Source organism: Pseudophryne corroboree, chromosome 5 (genome assembly GCF_028390025.1).
Source record: "Pseudophryne corroboree isolate aPseCor3 chromosome 5, aPseCor3.hap2, whole genome shotgun sequence".
NCBI lineage: Eukaryota > Metazoa > Chordata > Amphibia > Anura > Myobatrachidae > Pseudophryne > Pseudophryne corroboree.
The window spans coordinates 393,046,598-393,067,390 of record NC_086448.1 but is presented as its reverse complement, the minus strand read 5'-3'; positions in this window follow the sequence as shown (position 1 = coordinate 393,067,390).

Here is a 20,793-nt window from a genome sequence, read left to right as displayed (position 1 = left end):
TATCTGCAAATCCAATGTTACCATGAGTGTGGCATATACCTGCGCTTGCTCGCGGGGTGAGAACATCTCCCTAATTGAATTCAGCGATATGAATAGAGGTTGTGCAGCAGCCACAGAAAGGGTTAATCTCTGCAGCTTGTCACTAAATTACATTGTTGCAATTTTAGCTGGGAGCTGCAATAATTACTCTAATACATAACACAGCCAACAATTCTATATTTACACAATATACTGCATGGTGAATATAGAAGTGGTGCTTGCTAAACAGCACCTCCTACTGCATTCCACATCACCGCTGGTCACACTCATATCAGGCCCATAATGCTGTATACTATGCTATAGTGGTGCTTACTATATAACACCAGGTGCTGTGCAGTGGTCAAAACACACTAACTGGTCCCATGCTGTTGTTGAACTAAAGGCCTATACACACGATGAGATTCGGTCTATGCTAATAGGTTTGAAAAGGTTACATAAAAGCTACTTTATGTATTTATTCATTAAAGTTTTTAAGTTGTATTTTACAACCATACAATGATATGATATATAATGTATCGTATAATCATTACATAATGTTGATGGCACTGAATTGTCTCTGCCTTGACTAGTGGCAGCAGCTTCAGCACTAGGTGGAAGTGGATCTTGATCTTTCCCTATTTTACCCTCCACCTTTTTGTTCTCCATTTTTTAATGTGTGGAATTATATGCCAGTAATATATCTGGAATTAGACGGTGGTAATGTCTGGAATTAGATACCACTAGATAGATACCAGATATCACTGTGACTGGAATGATGACATATGCACAGTGACAGGACACTACCACAGCACCCTATAGCAGCCATATGCGGCACAAGACACTGGAGTATTAGTAATGTACTGTAGTATACTGAGCACCACAAGACAATGAGCAGTGATACGGAGCACTGATGAGATTACTAGAACTGACACTGAGCAGCCAGATGCAGCACTGGACTATTAGTAATGTTCTGTAGTATACTGAGCACCACAATGCAGCACAAGACAATGAGCAGTGATACTGAGCACTGATGAGGATACTAGAACTGACACTGAGCAGCAAGATGCAGCACTGGACTATTAGTAATGTACTCTAGTATACTGAGCACCACAATGCAGCACAAGACAATGAGCAGTGATACTGAGCACTGATGAGGATACTACTGAGAACTGACACTGAGCAGGAGAGACACACTACAATTTCATCTTGCGCCTCTTTTTTTATTTATCTTTGTATCATGTGCTGTTTGGGGCTATTTTTTTAAGTGCCATCCTGTCTGACACTGCAGTGCCACTCCTAGATGGGCCAGGTGTTTGTGCTGCCCACTTGGGTCGCTTAGCTTAGTCATCCAGGGACCTTGGTGCAAATTTTAGGACTAAAAATAATATTGTGAGGTGTTCAGAATAGACTGGAAAGGAGTAGAAATTATGGTTATTGAGCTTAATACTATAGGATCAAAATTACCCCCAAATTCTATGATTTTAGCTGTTTGAGGTTTTAAAAAAAAATCACCCGAATCCAAAACCCGAAAGGGTGGTTTTGCCAAAACGCGTCCGTATCCAAAACACAACTGCGGATCCGAATCCAAAACCAAAACATGAAACACGAAAAATGCCCGCTGCACATCTCTAGTTAGGGGAGAAGCATGTAGCCTTGTAGACTATGCACAGCTATATCTAGAAAAATATACGATCTAATCTTTAACCAACCAATGCAAGAAAGTATTTAATGTGAAAATACGAAACACTAGACTAATTGGAGGTGCGCCCTAAAGCAAATTACAATGTTAGGATTAGGGGGTTCGGAAAGACCTCTAGTGTATACACTACTATACACATTTTAAGATAGGAAGGTACAAATTACATATTCACATTGCATCTATGGGCTGGATTCAAATGTCCCTTTCCTCCCTCAATCGTGCCCGTCAGCAGCTATTCTAATGTTGCTGCCAACGGGTGCGACATGTTTATTTCAGCTCGCTACCCCCAGGGGAAACAAGCTGAAATGTGTGCAAAGAGACCCATTTGGGCAACCAAACGGTGTCTTTTCATAAACCTTTATTCAGGTTTAGGTGCTTTGTGCACCTAAACCAGAGTGTAATGGGCGCAATAATTGAGGGCATTTGAATTTCCCTTATATGTGTGTGTGTGATATACACACAGACACACATACTGTATTTCTTTATATAATGTACACCTCAGTTTCTATTCATTCATGTCCTGCCCCCTACTCTGTCAGACCCCTTCCCCTCTACTTTTCTGACCCCAAACGCCACTCATTCTTGTTGAGTGCTGGTGGGCCCATTCAGAATTTTGCTATGGGGCCCACAAAGGTCTAGTTACGCCACTGGGCAGGGTTATAGAGGAGGCGGTGCAAGGCATCCTGGGAACAGTCAAAGCTTTAGCCTGTTGGTGCCTTGGATCAAGATCCAACTCTACACCCCGATGTTAGTGTAGTGCCTTTTGGGGTTAAGGTTTTACAGAAAGTTACAGGTTTTTTTAATTTAGTAAAATATGCCCCATTTTAAAGATAGGGCATTTAAATTTGTTGCACCTGTGCAGTACATAGCAGCCTGCAGGGCATGTACAGTGGCTTCATTTGGGTGCACATACATTGCCGGCTCCTGGTCGCAAACTGAAATTATTATGTGTAAGTGGAATTAGCGGTGTTTATGTCATACAGGGGGGTGGGGGAGGTTTGTGGTTGGTGGGGGGCACGCTGTGTGATTATTATCCTGCATCTATACATACATGCGCTGACACCTGGACATACACTGATGTACCCACACCTAATATCCATACATACACGCCCTGACACCTGGACATACCCACACCTGCATCTATACATACACATGCTGACACCTGGACATACACCAACATACAAGCACCTGCATCTATATATACACGCCCTGACAAATGGACATACACCGACGTACCCACACTTGCATCTATACATACATGCACTGACATCTGGACATACAAGATCCTGCATCTATACATACACGCGCTGACACCTGAACCTACACTGACATTCCCACACCTGCATCTATACATACACATTCTGACACCTGGACATACACAGACGTACCCACACCTGCATCTATACATACACGCGTTGACACCTGGACGTACACTGACGTACACACACCTACATCTATATATGCATGGATGCAAATGTGGGTACGTCTGTATATCTCCAGGTGTTAGCATGTGTATGTATAGATGTTAGGTGTGGGTACATCAGTGTACGTCCAGGTGTCAGCACATGTATGTATAGATTCACATGTGGGTAAGCCGGTGTACGTCCACGTGTCAGCATGTGTAGGTATAGATGCAGGTGTGGGTACGTTGGTGTACGTTTAGGGGTCAGCGTGTTTATGTATAGATGTTGGTGTGTGTATGTCAGTGTACGTACAGATATAGGTGTGTGTATGTATGTATGTATGTATGTATATGTATAGAGGAAGGTGTGATACATACATATAACACATACATGATAGATAGATACATACATATATCACACACACGATAGATAGATAGATAGATAGATAGATAGATAGATAGATAGATAGATAGAACACATACATACAAGATAGATACATACATACATACATACATGATAGATACATATATACACACACATACGATAGATAGATAGATAGATAGATAGATAGATCGATAGATAGATAGATACATATATATATATCACAAACATATATGATTCATACATATATCACACACACATACATGATACATACATGAGAAAGACCTTGGATGGTGATGAGGCCCGGGCCCCCTGCTGATGTTGCGTTGAGGAAGGCAGTGTTCCAGGGCGGATGCCAGTCGGGGAGAGCGCCGCGCAGCCCGGGAAAAATACTGCTGAGGAGCTACATCTGGAAGAGCCCCAGGGATGGAGAGTGCCACATGCCCCATCCTGTGCGGCACACTCTGCAGGCCTGCACATGGGAAGGGAGGTCTCTGGCCACACATACTCACCCTGCTGCTGAAGCCCCGCTGCTGTCCCCATCAGCGCTCTCCAGCGGGGAGCGGGGCCAGGATTAACCTCAACCTGTGAGAACTATCTTCATGATCAAGAGATCTCATATGCAAGATAAGTATGTGTTGGGATAGGGCTGGGGAGGGCGGCTGCTCGGGCACACCCCCGTCAAGTTAAGGAGATTTAACTGAGGAAGCACAAGGGAACTCTCGTCTGGGGACAACAACTGCAGGGAGACCACATCTTTTCAGATGAACATGGGAGGGCGGAAGGCTGCCTAATACTGAAGCACCCTCAGACATTAAACCATATGCAACAACTATTGCAAGCATTCCTGGGGGAAGGTCTGCAGCAGACGGATTTGCATACGGTGATGTTATCCAAGCAGTGGGCCAAAGTTGGCTGGAACCCTCATCTGTATATGAAAAGAGAAAAAGGGGCATGCAGGGCATGGCGGCCTTTTGCGGCGCTTGGATAACCCCAAGTTTGCATTAAACACCCCCACCCTCCTTCGGTGTGGGGCTCATGTTGGCCATGCCCAAGCCCCTGAAGCATTCAAGCTGATTTCTTGCAGCAGCTGGGCACTGTAACAGCTTCAGAGCTGCTCTACAAGACAAGTAAAAGGGTGTGGGCCCTGCAGCACCACCTGTAGTTTGCATACACACATATATAGGACAGCATCTCTTATATGCCCCAGGGTCAATAAAATAGTATCCTTATCTAGGCTATCCATCCCCTCAGATAAGGTATTCGTCCATGCCGCTACAGCACTACACACCCAGGCCAACGCAATTGCCGGTCTGAGTAAGGTACCTGAATGAGTATAAATGGACTTCAGGGTAATCTCCTGTTTGCGGTCAGCACACTCTTTGAGGATAGCCGTATCCTGGGACGGGAGGGCTACCTTCTTGGATAAGCGTGTTAATGCTTTGTCCACCCTAGGGGAGGTTTCCCATCGTAACCTATCCGTTGATGGGAAAGGATACGCCATAAGAATCCTTTTGGAAATCTACAGTCTTTTATCTGGAGATTGCCAAGCTTTTTCACATAACTCGTTCAGCTCGTGTGAGGGGGGAAAGGTTACCTCAGGCTTCTTTCCCTTGTACATACAGTATGTACCCTCTTGTCAGGGACAGGGGGTTCCTCTGTGATGTGCAAAACATCTTTTATTGCCATAATCATAAATCGAATGGATTTTGCCAATTTTGGCTGTAACTTTGCATCATCGTAATCGACACTGGAGTCAGAATCCGTGTCGGTATCTGTGTCAACAATCTGGGAAAGTGGGCGCTTATGAGACCCTGACAGTTCCTGCAACATAGGATCAGGCATGGGTTGAGACCCTGACTGTCCCAAAGCTTCTGCCTTGTCTAATCTTTTGTGCAATGAGTTTACACTAGCATTTAAAACATTCCACATATCCATCCAATCAGCTGTCGGCAGAGACACCACATTCATTTGCTCCCGCTCCTCTCTAATATAGCCTTCTTCCTTAGACATGTCGACACACGTGTACCGACACACCACACACACAGGGAATGCTTTTTCTGAAGACAGTTTCCCCACAAGGCCCTTTGGAGAGACAGAGAGAGAGTATGCCAGCACACACCCCAGCGCTATATAACCCAGGAATAACACAGTAACTTAATGTTTGCCCAGTAGTGCTGCTGTATGTAATTTGTGAATTATGTGCCCCCCCCCCCCTCTTTTCAACCCTCTTGTCTAACGTGGTATAAGCAGGGTAGAGTCCGGGGAGCTTCCTCTCAGCGGTGCTGTGGAGAAAAAATGGCGCTGGTGAGTGCTGAGGAAGAAGCCAAGCCCCCTCGGTGGCGGGCTTCTATCCCGCTTAAACTGTAAAATTGGTGGGGGCTCATACATATATACAGTGCCCAGCTGTATATATGTTATATTTTTGCAAAAAAGAGGTTTATATTGCTGCCCAGGGCGCCCCCCCTGCGCCCTGCACCCTTACAGTGACCGGAGTATGTGAGGTGTATGGGAGCAATGGCGCACAGCTGCAGTGCTGTGCGTTACCTCAGTGAAGATCATGAAGTCTTCTGCCGCCTCTGAAGTCTTCTTTTCTTCTCATACTCACCCGGCTTCTATCTTCCGGCTCTGCGAGGGGGACGGAGGCGCGGCTCTGGGACGGACGGCGAGGGTGAGATCCTGCGTACCAATCCCTCTGGAGCTAATGGTGTCCAGTAGCCTAAGAAGCAGGACCTTGCAACTCAGAGAGTAGGGCTGCTTCTCTCCCCTCAGTCCCTCGATGAGGGAGTCTGTTGCCAGCAGTGCTCCCTGAAAATTAAAAACCTAACAAAATACTTTCTGTCAGAAAGCTCAGGAGAGCTCCTGAAAAGCACCCAGTCTCCACTGGGCACAGTATAAAACTGAGGTCTGGAGGAGGGGCATAGAGGGAGGAGCCAGTGCACACCCAGAACTAAAGTCTTTCTTAAAGTGCCCATGTCTCCCGCGGAGCCCGTCTATCCCCATGGTCCTTACGGAGTCCCCAGCATCCTCTAGGACGTTAGAGAAAATAGGATTTTAATACCTACCGGTAAATCATTTTCTCTTAGTCCGTAGAGGATGCTGGGCACCCGTCCCAGTGCGTACTGTGTCTGCAGTTATTAAATGGCCCTTAACTCCAGAACATTTATGTGGAGACAACTTTCCTGACTTGACCATCTTCCTTGGATGTTTTCCCCCTGTGTGACTGCTCCCCAGCCTCGGAGGGTTGCATCCGTGGTCCCTAGGATCCAGTCCTGGATCCCGAACCATCGCCCCTCTAGGTGGTGAGAACTGTGCAGCCACCAATGGAGTGAGATTCTGGTCTTGGAAGACAGGATTATCCTCCGGTGCATGTGTAGGTGGGATCCGGACCACTTGTCCAACAGGTCCCACTGGAACACTCTGGCATGGAACCTGCCAAACTGAATGGCCTCGTAGGCCGCAACCATCTTCCCCAGCAACCGAATGCATTGATGGATTAACACTCTTGCTGGTTTCAGAATTTGTTTGACCAGACTCTGGATCTCCAGAGCCTTTCCACTAGAAGAAAACCTCTTCTGTGTCCAGTATCACTCCCAAAAACAACAACCGCGTCATTGGGACCAACTGCGATTTTGGCAAGTTTAGGAGCCAACCATGTTGTTGAAGAACTGTCAGGGAGAGTAGATGTTTTGCACCAACTGGTCCCTGGATCTTGCCTTTATCAGGAGATCATCCAAGTACGGGATAATTGTGACTCCTTGCTTGCGAAGGAGAACCATCATTTCCGCCATCACCCTGGTGAAAATCCTCGGAGCCGTGGACAGACCAAACGGCAACGTCTGAAATTGGTAATGACAATCCTGAATTGCAAACCTCAGGTAGCTTGATGCAGTGGCTAAATGGGAACATGTAAGTAGGCATCCTTTATGTCTACCAAAACCATGAAATCTCCTTTATCCCCCGGACTGGAGATCACTACCCTGAGAGATTCCATCTTGAAATTGAATTTCTTTAGGTAGAAATTAAGGGATTTCAGATTTAAGATTGGTATGACTGAGCCGTCCGGCTTCGGGACCACAAAGAGGCTTGAATAAAAACCTTCTCCCTGCTGACTAAGGCTGATTTAAACAATCGGTGAGGGGGAACGTCTTGAAACCCCAGTTTGTACCCTTGGGACACTATTTGTAAAACCCACGAGTCCAGGTCCGAATGACTCCAGAACTGACTGAAGAGTTTTAGACGTGCCCCCCACTGGTGCGGGCTCCTGCAAGAGAGCCCCAGCGTCATGCAGTGGATTTGGCAGAAGCAGAGGACGATCTCTGCTCCTGCGATCTTGAAGAGGCAACAGACCTCTTCCCTCTTTTCCTTCCTCTACCTGCAAAGAAAGGGGAATCTTAACTTCTTGCATATCTATTGGGCCGAAATGACTGCGTCAGATAATGATGCGTCTTCATCCGTTGAGAGGGAACATAGGTCAAGAAGGCTGACTTACCTGCGGGAGCTGCCGAGATCAAATTAACTAGGCCGTCGCCAAACAAGGCTTCACCTTCATAGGGAAGAGACTTACTTTCTTCTTGGAGTCAGCATCAGCATTCCCTTGGTGAATCCACAATGCCCTCCTATCCGAGACTGCCATGAAATTGGCCCGTGAGCACTTGTGCCCGGTGTAGGATTTTTAAATATGTGTAGTTTACTGTATGCAAGGGTTTAAAACCTTTTAGGAACTGAGATCTAAGGTGTATTACATGTAGTTTAAAAAAAACAAAAAAGGTTTATTTTATGGCAGTAGTTTCCAAACTGGGGTTCTTGCACTGGTAGCATAGTTTGGTGGTCCAGGACCAATTAAAATTATTTATACTTTATTAAATTGGCAAAACCATTCCCTCACAACATAACTGAACCTGAGGAGGACATGCTATAAACACAATTTACTTAATTTTATATTTTTTTCTGAATTTCTCAATAAAAAAAACTTTGGCCTAGGGGTGCCATGAAACAAATTTTGATACTCTAGGGCAGGGGTGTCAAACCCATGGGCCGCATGCCGCCCCCAATGCATCCTTTTGTGGCCCGCAGGCCGGGGTCCGGCAGGGATCCGACAGGGGTCCTTTTGTGGCCCGATCACCTTGCTTAGAGCGAGGGCAGGAGAGTAAAGCCCCAGCGTCATGCAGTGGATTTGGCAGAAGCAGAGGACGATCTCTGCTCATGCGATCTTGAAAAGGCTACAGACCTCTTCCCTCTTCTCCTTCCTCTACCTGCAAAGAAAGGGGAATCTTAACTTCTTGCATATCTATTGGGCCAAAATGACTGCGTTAGATAATGATGCGTCTTCATCCGTTGAGAGGGAACATAGGGCAAGAATATTGACTTACCTGCGGGAGCTGCCGAGATCAAATTAACTAGGCCGTCGCCAAACAAGGCTTCACCTTCATAGGGAAGAGACTCCCTTTCTTCTTGGAGTCAGCATCAGCATTCCCTTGGTGAATCCACAATGCCCTCCTATCCGAGACTGCCATGAAATTGGCCCGTGAACTCAAGAGTCCTATATCCCTTGCAGTCGTAAGTATGCTGCAGTGTCAACAGGCCAACTAAACCCTCCCCCCTCCTTTTACCCCATCACTTTGTCCAGTCCCTGTGGTCCATACTGTATTGCCATTATTATGCATGTTGCTGTGCTGGCCCTTTTCTGAATGTCCCTGCCACCGCCACCGAAGAGCTGGATAGCCCAGTATGAAAACCACCTGCCGGCCTCACTGACGGTCCGAGTCAAAGGCTCCATTTTTTTTTAAAGATCCCTCTGCCAAGTTAAGGGGGGGTTAAGGGGGCCCCAGAGATATCAGTGTACTGGGGCCCAAGATTTCTGTTGCTGGCCCTGACCCTCAGGGGCGTATCTACCCCTTGGCCAGGATGTCACTTGCCAGGGGCACCATCCAGGTTTCAGTTGGGGGATTAGAGTTCATACAGTAATTAAATGTTTTCATATTGAGAACTACATCTCTCAGCATATACAGTGTGCTGGGGATGCTAACAAGCTTTATTTAAAAGTTTAAAAAACATTGCTTTCATAACTGCAATGGTTAAAAAGGGAGAGCTATAAATCAATTTATCAGTGAATGATCGCAGTTTGAGCAGTTACATTTTACTGAACCACCTATCCCTCCACACTCACTACCTGTCCTCAGGATACATTTACCATCCCGGCAGACGGTATACCGACATTTGACCGATGTTGGAATCCTGACACCACTTGGGAGACAGGTGCCGGCACACAGACAGCCAACATCCCGAAGGCGAGTATTGGAGGGAGGGTTAGGAGTCGGACCAGGGGAGGTGGTGTAAGGGAAGGCACTAGGAGGGGGGGGGGTAGCCCTAGCTGCCACCTCCTGAGGCTTAGCCCTATCCGCCACCCCCCCAAAGGGTTAGTATTAGGATTGGGGATCATGTGACCGCTGGAATCCCGAGTGCCGGGTGCCATACCCAACCCCCTTTACTTTTTTAGGCATTTCTATCTCTCCTCTCTCTATGGTGTTCCAATTGCCCACTTTCCCTTGTGCTTTACTCTCTCTCTCTCCTTTGTTTAGAGCATCAGTTTTTGTAGTCCACTTATACCCTTATTTTTTCCAGTGTTTCACTATCTCTCTGATGTAATGAGGATGTATGGTCTAGAGGGATCAGTAATGCATTGTACTGTATAGAGGCGTCAGGGATGTAGCGTAGGGAATAGAGGCGTCAGGGATGTGGCGTAGGGAATAGAGGCGTCAGGGATGTGGCGTAGGGAATAGAGGCGTCAGGGATGTGGCGTAGGGAATAGAGGCATCAGGGATGTGGCGTAGGGAATAGAGGCGTCAGGGATGTGGCGTAGGGAATAGAGGCGTCAGGGATGTGGCGTAGGGAATAGAGGCGTCAGGGATGTGGCGTAGGGAATAGAGGCGTCAGGGATGTGGCGTAGGGAATAGAGGCGTCAGGGATGTGGCGTAGGGAATAGAGGCGTCAGGGATTTAGCGTAGGGAATATAGGCATCAGGGATGTACTAGCAGTTATATAGAGGTCAGTGTACTGTAAAGAGGGGTCAGTAATGCAGTGATGGTTATAGAAAGGTCAGTGATGTAGTGTAGGGTATAGAGGGGTCAGTTATGTAGTGTGGGGTAAAGAGGGGTCAGTAAAGATACTAAGCTGAAGTACAGATGTAGCCACCTTTATCTTGACTGTTTCTCCGCCTAGACGGGCGTTTAGTCACGCTAAGGCGATAGCTGAGTTTAATCACAGGTAGGCGCGTTGAGGCGATCTAGATACTCATCATGCATTACACATCTCCACCACTGTGTGGCTAATGCTCCACTAATCCAGTACTTTCGATCGTACAGTATAGCGGCGGATTGATCTACAGCTCTGGCAATTGGTCAGTGACGACTGTAATGTTAATACTGTAGGCGTAACGGGAGGTGGTGGAAAAAGATGGTGACCTACTGTAGAGTACTGTATGTGTATGGAGTACTGTATGTGTATGGAGACGCAACTAATTGTGTAAAAGGAAGAATGTACAGGACAATGTATAAACACCGTGCTTTTAAAATACATGAGCGTCTGAGTTCGCTAATGCATAATGGGAATGGAGGGCTAGCAGGAGGCGGTGGAAAATACCGTGCTTTACAAATGCGAGCGTCCGAGTCCTCTAAGGCATAAACCAACACCAATGGGGTGGGGGCCGGGCGCTGTTTGCAGTACTTTTACACATGAAATTGGGAATCCCTCATGAGGCGTTGTGGGCTAGGGGTGAAGGCTCCCACCTCCCATGCTGTGGGTCCAGGGTTCGAGACCTGATGTGCCTTCTTTTTTTTTTTTAATTGTAATAATACACTGTATTATTTTATTTACATTGTAAGACAGTCAATGGAAAGGTGCACATAAGTTACATATAAATCAGAGTACATCTGCAGGAGCGATTCTTTACGCTAAATGCAACTACACAGCGGGAATGAAATGAGTGTATTCTGACGCTACTGACTGAGCAAAACAGTACTGTAGATCTTCAGCGTTTGTGTATTGCACAGGACCTGAATTTCCTCCCTGTGCAGGCTCCCAGGGCGGAAGGGCGATGGGGGTAGGGGGAGACGATGGAAAATACTGTGCCTTTGAAATGCGTCCGAGTCCACTACGGCATACTGTAAACCAACACCAATGGGAAGGAAGTGCCAACCTTTTTTTTAATGTGTTCCCGTGACATTCACTTTAAAAAAAAAAAAATTTTCTCTCTAATACATCCAAGGATGCACACAGGTTTCACATAAATCAAAGTACATCTGCAGGAGCGATTCTTTACGCTAAATGCAACTGCACAGCGGCAATGAGTGAAATGAGTGTATTCTAACGCTACTAAGTGAGCAAAACAGTACTATACAGTAGATCTTCGGCGTTTGCGTATTGCACAGGACCTAAATTCCCTCCCTGTCTACTGCATGATCTGTGCAGGCTCCCAGGGGGGAAGGGCGATAGGCTAGCAAATTCGCCTCAGCCAAATTTATGGAAGAGAAAGGTATGAATTGGGAACGCACACCACCAGAGTGAGTATTCTTTCAACAGTGTACAAGTAAAATTTTGGATAGCACTCTAGTACTGTAAATTTATTTTTTTGTTTAATAAACAGTACAATATTGTATGTTTAATTTTCTCTATTTACTGTAATGTCATTAATTTTTTCTAGACGCTTTTTTTTTTTTTTTATATAGATCACCAGACATGAACCCAATCGAATTAGTGTGGGCTCAATTGAAGAGGTACATTAGGAGTGTTGTGAAGCCAACAACAAAACAGCAGCTGTTGGATGGGATAAAGAAATTTTGGCTAGAAGTACTCACACCTGAACATTGTAATAATTATATAAATCACCTGTATAAAGTATTACCTGTTATAGTCGAAAGAAATGGTCAAGCCACAAATATGTAGTTCTGTACTGTATTTTCTGTTTAAAATTTTAAATTGGTGCATTATTAAAAAAATTTATAAAATTGCCTTTGTCTGATTATTGCATAAACTAATGTAGAATATTATACAGTAGTAATGTTATTGATGTGTATGAACAGTTATTTTCAGTTTTATAAGTCCTGAATAAGAGTACTGTACATTTTGATCAGTGCAGTACATGGAATCGGATGTTGTAATAAATACTTTTTTTTACATTAATATTGATGCTTTTCCAATAAATATTAAATTTTACAGTATGGTACGGTACAGTACATGAGGGTACCTGTACAGTATGATACGTCATTATGGGGGAGAAATACTGTATCCACTAAATGTACAGTAACATTTTTTTTCTTATTACAAACACACAAATGCATCCCAGATGGAAATCTGCTATACACAGCAGACAGCTTATGGTGACAGAACTTCCCTACTGTATCCCCACCCATAGTCGTGGTATATTTTAGATTGCCTAATGAGACACTCCTGCAGCATTGCCAATGATTCATGTAAAACCTGTGTGCAAACAGTATCTGTATTGAATGCAAAGTACAGTAAGAGTACAGTATACAGTATTATCAGAGCCATACCTGACCAACATGATGCCCTAGGCTAGATTTTGGCTGATGCCCTCTTGCACAGATGCTACGTAGTTCCGCCTCTAACCCTGCACCCCTTTCCCAGCACCATCACCCATTTTGGCGCTCCTACCCCCTATAATCTAAATAAGAACAATGTGCACATTTAGTGCCAGCCCAAAACAGTGTACAGTATGTTCTTGCTGGGAAGGGGCATGGTAACACAATAATACCCCAATATGAAATGACACAACACAGTACTGCAACTTTATTCACATTACATCATGCAGTAGTGTCTCTTATTCTCATTACATCATATCATAGTACCACATTACTCCTAACAGTATTGCCCCTTATTCACATTACACCCCACCACATTGATCTTTATTTACATTAGACCACAGGTTCTCAAACTCAGTCCTCAGTCCTCAGGACCCCACACAGTGCATGTTTTGCAGGTCTCACAGAATCACAAGTGAAAAAATTAGCTCCACCTACTGTATGGACCTTTTAAAATGTGTCAGTTAGTAATTAATGCACCTGTGCACTTGCTGGTTTACCTGCAAAACATGCACTGTGTGGGGTCCTGAGGACCGAGTTTGGGAACCACTGCATTAGACCATGCAGTAGTGCCCTTTCCTTATGTTACACCAGAAAATATTGTAGTACACCTTATACACATACAGTACAGTAATGCCACACATTACTAATGCATTTCATATTTACATTTTCTGATTTAATTTCATAGAGCCGCAGTCACTCACAGAATATAGGCATGTACTGTAGCATCTCATTTTATTCAGCAGAAGCTGATTATTCCCGTTAGGCTAGTTTGCCGCCTCTGTACAGTATATTACAATAGAAAAAAGTAATAGTGTCAGTGAAAAAAGCACCTCATGACAGATACTGTACACAAGCTCATGTCTAAATACTGTATACTGTAAGCAGTGATATTAAGGGGTACAGTATATGCAATTGCGGTCGAATTCCGGCAGGAATACGTGAAAAAATGGACACGGGATCCCCCATCTTTTTAGAACCAGCACCGGGCTCTGCGCCTGGTCCTGGTGCAAAAAATATGGAGGACAAAAAGCATAGGGGTTCCACCTATTTTTTGAACCAGCACCGGGCTCCACTAGCTGGACAGATAATGCACAGCCGGGGGACACTTTTATACCGGTCCCTGCGGCCGTGGAATTAAATACCCAACTAGTCACACCTGGCCGTGGTACCCTGGAGGAGTGGGGACCCCTTAAATCAAGGGGACCCCCCCCCTCCAGCCACTCAATTATCCCTATCGCCCCTGTGTATTGTAGCTAGGGGATTGTGACGCTCCTTCAGCATTGCCCCATAGCCTGCAAAATCTGTGCTGTTACTTGCTCCATAGCTGAGTGCCTCCTAGGAGCTACTGTAGGAGTCACAGGCGGTAGCCATTTCAATTGAGTCTGCCCTGCTATAGAATTGTATGTGTACCGTACGGTGCATAGAACCTTTACAGTAGAAACTCTCCTGCAGCTTTGGCCTGCTTTATGTAAAACTTGTGTTTTGTCAGTTTGCTATGCGATCGAGCCCGGTGTAACGTAATGTGCATAGACCTTGCTTATCTCTGTGTATTTTGGCTAGGGGATTGTGACGCTCCTTCAGCATTGCCCCGTAGCCTGCACAACTTATGCCATTTCTCACTCCATACCCGAGTGCTGCCTGCCACGAGGTGGGGGTTCAGGGGTAGTGGTCATTTTGCCAGTGTGCTATGCGATTGAGTCCGGTGTACCGTAATACTGTATGCAGACCTAGCTTATCCCCATCGCCCCTGTGTATTTTGGCTAGGGGATTGTGACGCTCCTTCAGCATTGCCACATAGCCTGCAAAAGGGTTCAGGGGCGGCGGCCATTTTGCCAGTGTGCTATGCGATCGAGTCCGGTGTACCATAATGTGCATACTGTACTGTAGACCTCGCTTATTCCTGTCGCCCCTGTGTATTTTAGCTAGGGGATTGTAACGCTCCTTCAGCATTGCCCCATAGCCTGTACAATCTGGACTGTTACTTGCTCCATAGCCTAGGGCCTCTGTGGGGCAAGGAGTCATAGGTGGTAGCCATTTCTATTGAGTCTGCCCTGCTACAGAATTGTATGTGTACTGTACGGTGCATAGAACCTTAACAGTAGAACCGCTCATGTAGCTTTGCCCTGGTTTATGTGAATAAAAATAATAATAAAGTGTCTGAAAAAAACTAACATGCATTCGTACTTTAGGAATCGAACCCGGGACTCTGAGTATAGGAAGCGGAACACTTTACCACTTCGCCGCAGACAGATGAATAAATCCATTGGTTTTGATTATGCTGTAATGGCTACGGGATTAGGACGCTAACATACTGTACAAAATTCCTAATCTTGAGAGGCAATAGTGAACTTCTAACACATCCATTTGCGACAGTGTACACTACTGGTTTTATGTTGTTTTGTCTGCGGGACTTGGACGCTCACATATTCATAAAGTACTGTAGATGGATCATATACTGTATGCTGTACTATTTGCGTCTGTGTCGTATATACTGTATTAAATAATGCAGCGTAATGAGTATTTACTGTATGCAGCATAATGAGACGCCTTAGTAAAGTAGTCCTTATATATTTCAGTATTGTATTTTACGGGAGACCACACGCATGCTCAGTGGTGATTGTAAAAAGCGACATCTGGTGGCTGATCGCAGGTATTACACGTAAAGGTAACGCCAAACGCTCTGTTTGCCTCCGTGCGATTAGGTACGCCTCTCTGTGACTAGGCGCGCCTCCCTACGTTGCGTATGCTCGATCGGGACAAACGCCTCAGCCACTCAAGATAAAGGTGGCTACATCTGTACTAAGAACACTTCTTGAATTAAGACACAACCTGCAAGAAAAAGTATGCAATATGGGTGAAAAGGCAAATGTCAGAGGTCTGATACAAGTGACCAGCTCTATACCTTGCATCACATAGCGTTATGTTAAACTGGGATATGTTCTTTTGTGGTGTGTGTGTGTGTGTGTGTGTGTGTGTGTGTGTGTGTGTGTGTGTGTCTGGGGGTGCCAAAGGCTGCCTGCCTGATTGCTCCTCCCCCATCCGGCTCCCAAGCACCTCTGCTGCCCAGTGATCCAGGAGCCTGCTGCAAGGAAGAAGTGGCCGAGCTTCAGCAAGCGAGTCTGGAAACTGGCAGAGGAAGTCATGATAACCAGATAATGGGGAGTGGAGAGCCAGTTCCAAGGTAATACTTTATACAGCTGGTTGAGATCCTGGTCGGTGGATATGGATTCCAAGAAAACCCTGGAGGTGCTTCCTTTCAAGGGAGACACTCTCTTTGGAGAAGACCTCAATAAGATTGTAGCTGATCTGGCTACTGCTAAAACAACTTGCCTACCTAGTATGACTCCTACCACGCAGAAGGCTAAAAGTACTTTCCCTTGGCCCTTTCATCCTCCAGGTAAAGCGTACCCATGGTCAGGCATACCCAAAGCAAGCTCATGCTTCCAGACCTGACAAGCCCAGACTGAAGCAAGCCTGGGCTGCCCGTCAGCCTGCTTCCAAAACGGACAAGCCTGCCGCATGACGGGGCGGGCATCCCTCTGGGGGATCCCAGGGTGGGGGGCCCGACTTCTAGGTTTGGCATAGAAAGGTATAATTCTAAGCTAGAGAATTCTATTTGGAGCTCACCTTGTACTTTGTCAAGAAATAATCAGCATTGTGGCTGAGCAGATACATGTAGTGTGTGGCTGCAAACTGCATGGATCTGCTGCGTTGCAATGCTGATACTTTTTTTTTTCAAAGTACCAATAGCTTCATATAATGTTCACAATTTTTATGCAGGATCAAATAGCTCAATGGGTAGGGTGTTTGATTAGAATTCAACAGGTTATAGGTTTGAATCCTGGGTATTGTAGTTTGAGATGTGTTATTTAATAAAGCATGTTATTCTGACTGCCGGCATCCTATCACCTGGGATATCATACTAAATAAATGGAGTTGATCAATTTTTTTCATTTTTTTTTAAACTAGGGACAATTTCCAGATACTTTTCTTTATAACTGAGATTGCCCCCTGGAACTTCACATCAGTTGACAACTATGCATGAGTGGGCAGTGCTTGCCCTGGATCTGCCCACCCATTTGTGTGCCATCATAAAAGAAAGCATAACTGACAGTTATCCTGGGCGTACACTACACAATTATCTGTCAGGCTATCTATCCAGTCTGGATGGATGGAATAAAAATCTGCTAATGTATAGGAGCAAATGTCAATTAACCATTTGCTCCCAAACACTAGAAAAGTGGTCAAAAATGGTCATTACACAAATTGGTTAAACCCAAAATTTAACCAATTTGTTTAGGGGACCATTTTTTGTCCATTTTCTAGTGTTTGAGAGTAAATCGTTGATGGTCATTTGCTCACATAGATAACCGGATTTCTATTCCAACCAGCCAGTGTTGGAGAGATGGTCTGACAGATTACATAATGCATACCAGAGCCATAACTAGACTTTTTAGTGCCCTGTGACAGAGAATTATATGCCCCCCCCCCCATTATTTTTGCAATATGGACAAAAGGCGCATGCCTCGTGGGGAAGGGGCATAACAAGATTGGTCTCAGAGAAAGCACATGAGATATGTAGAAATATCTAGTATACTTGACACTCAATGGTTTGTGGTATTGCCGGGGTGCCCTCCTTAAATGCATATACAGTCACACATGGCTTGCTTGTGCAAATGGCATATCAGCAGTCAGCACTAACTGGTGACATGCCATTTGTACAAGTAAGCCATGTGTGACTAATATATAAACACACTTTATTAAATAACACCTCAAACTACCATACCCAGGATTCAAACCTATAACCTGTTGAATTCTAATCAAACACCCTACCCATTGAGCTACTTGATCCTGCATAAAAATTGTGAACATTATATGAAGCTATTGGTACTTTGCAAAAAAAAATTATTAGCATTGCAACTCAGCAGATCAATGCAGTGTGCAGCCACACACTCCATATATCTGCTCAGCCAGAATGCTGATTATTTCTTCACAAAGTACAAGGTGAGCTCCAAATAGAATTCTCTAGCTTAGATTATACCTTTCTATGCAAGGATAAATAGCTCAATTGTTTGACTGCAATGCCACAGGAAATGGTTTGGATCCAAGACAGTGTGACTGAATAATAAAGAAACCTTAAGATGAGTTCATGAATGTTGTATAAGTATTAGTGAGAGAAGGGGTCAGGAGCATGCTAGGCTGCAAAAAATAAGGTAGGCTGCAAGTGAAAGTAATGATCTCCTATATATTTTCCCAGATCTGTCACTCTGTGTGGCTAACTCTGGGGGAAGTCACAGCAATGGGCGGAGACGGCATCTGCAGGACGATACACCAGTGCCAGCAGCAGACCGTAACAAAGTGACAGATCATGGAGAATATATAGGAGGTAGGGAGGTGGCCATGGTACATAGCTGACCAAAGGACACTAGCTCATGTACCCCTTTACCACTGAGGCTGGCCACCAAGGATGGACCTGTCACCAGTGCACATGCAATAGCCTCTTCTGCTGCCCTCTTTGCAACTCAGATTGCCCAGTGCTCCCCTTCGCTAACAGTCCACAAAGTTTCCCCATCTCACGATCTGCCTCCTCACCACCACTTTCATCTCTACAGCACACGTGCATATCATACAAGATCCCATCATGCGTACGTAGGTCTGAAATGCCAGAGGGAGGTTGGGGGGAGATTGGCATGCGCCAGCAACACCACACAGCTCACTGTGACCCCAGTGGAGAGGCGCCGCAACAGGACAATACACCAACCTCGGAGCAAGGAACTGCGTCGGTCAGGAGGAGAACTATTTCAATAGCATAAAAAGGTTAGTGCGTCCCACCCTATGGACACCAGACTCATCAAGTCACTGTTGCCAGAGTCTCATACAATGACTCTGAACCTCTAAGCACACTATTTGACTGTCCACACCCTGCTGTGCCTATTACCCATCTCCTCCACCACCCTCAACACTGACCCACACATCATTCACCCACAAAGATACAATAAAGGTAGTTTGGATAAATTAGCTAAATGAAATGGATTTAACCAATTTATCTAAATGACCATTTTTGGATGTTTTCCAGTGTTTGTGAGCAAATGGTCAATTGTCATTTGCTGCCACATATTAGCATAATTTTGTTTCAACTAGAAAAAAAAAATTGGACAGAAAATCTAAGTGTGGATCCAGTTTAAAGGTCCGTATTCACGGCCCGATTTTGGGGAGAGATGTGTGCTGAGCGAACTGCTCATCAGCACACATCTCTCCCCCCGCTCAGCACAGCGCGATGTGTGCTGAGCGTACGGGGGGTGGGGGGGCGCTCATTTCACCCCCTGTGTAGGGCATTCTCTGTGTATCCAGCTTAACAGGTGTGAGCATCATACAACTACTGACTTGCGAGTAACTATACAGCAGCTCCATACCTTGTGACTTGAAGAAACACCAGTTAACCCCGGGAATGCTGGAGTCAAAGCAACAATTCCTCTTCTTACATTCCGCTGCACTTATTGTGGGGTAGCCGCAATCACTTCTGCTGTACGGTTCCACATTACATTGTTTCTTGTCACTTCCTGTTGATGCAGTAAGGAAACATCCAGGAATTACAGCAGCTTAGTTTTGGGTTTTTTTTAAACTGGGGCAATTTAGCTAGATCACAGGGCAATTTAGCTCCTTTGGTCCTTTTTTAGGACCAGTTAATCAGACAGTTGAGCAAACTGAAAAACAGCTAACAGGAAATTTCCACTTAAATGGTATTTTCTAATCTTATCTGACCATGACTAAGAATAAAGGATACACAAGATAAACTCTTAGAGCTATGGACCTTATCCATGTTTAAGCTCCATCAAATCTGTAATCAATAGCACTACATGCTCCCACTCTACCACTGTACTATATACTCTACCTGTGTTTTTAAGGTAAAAACACCATTTAACCCCAGTGACACTTGAATTAAAGCAGCAGCCACTGGAATAGCATTCCTTAGCATTAATCCCAGGAAATCTGCAATCTTCACGCTCTTTGATAGCCACGCTACATTGCTGTTTACTTGGATGGAGCAGAGAGCACAACATCAGGACATAGGAAATATTACAATGCATGATAAGAAAGGTGTGAGCTCTACAGCAAGGCCTCTAACCCTTTGCCAGTGCCAAATACATAGGGCTTAACTCAGATCTGATCACAGCAGCAAATTTATTAGCTAAAACCATGTACACTGCAGGGGGGGGGTGTATAATATGTGCAGAGAGAGTTAGATTTTGGTGCGGTGTGTTCAAACTGAAATCTAAATTGCAGTGTAAAAACAAAACAGCCAGTATTTACCCTGCACACAAACAATATAACCCACCTAAATCTCTCTGCAAATGTTATATCTGCCCCCCCATCCCTGCAGTGCACATGGTTTTGCCCACTAGCTAACAAATTTGCTGCATCTGGGAATTACAGCAGCTTAATATTTCTTTTTACAGAAGGTTCAGCAAATTAAATTATTTAGTGAAATACTGTAATCATAACAGTTACAGGGATATTGTAGGTAGATTTATTGTCAGTGGATAAATGTAAAAATTAAACCCTTAGGCATAGTTCCCAAATGCTGTCATTGCAATCCAGATTTTAAGGATATCATGCTTGAGCACAGGTGACTTAATTAGAACTTCGGTCAATGTGAATTAACCATTGGACTCAACCATGGTTATCCTTA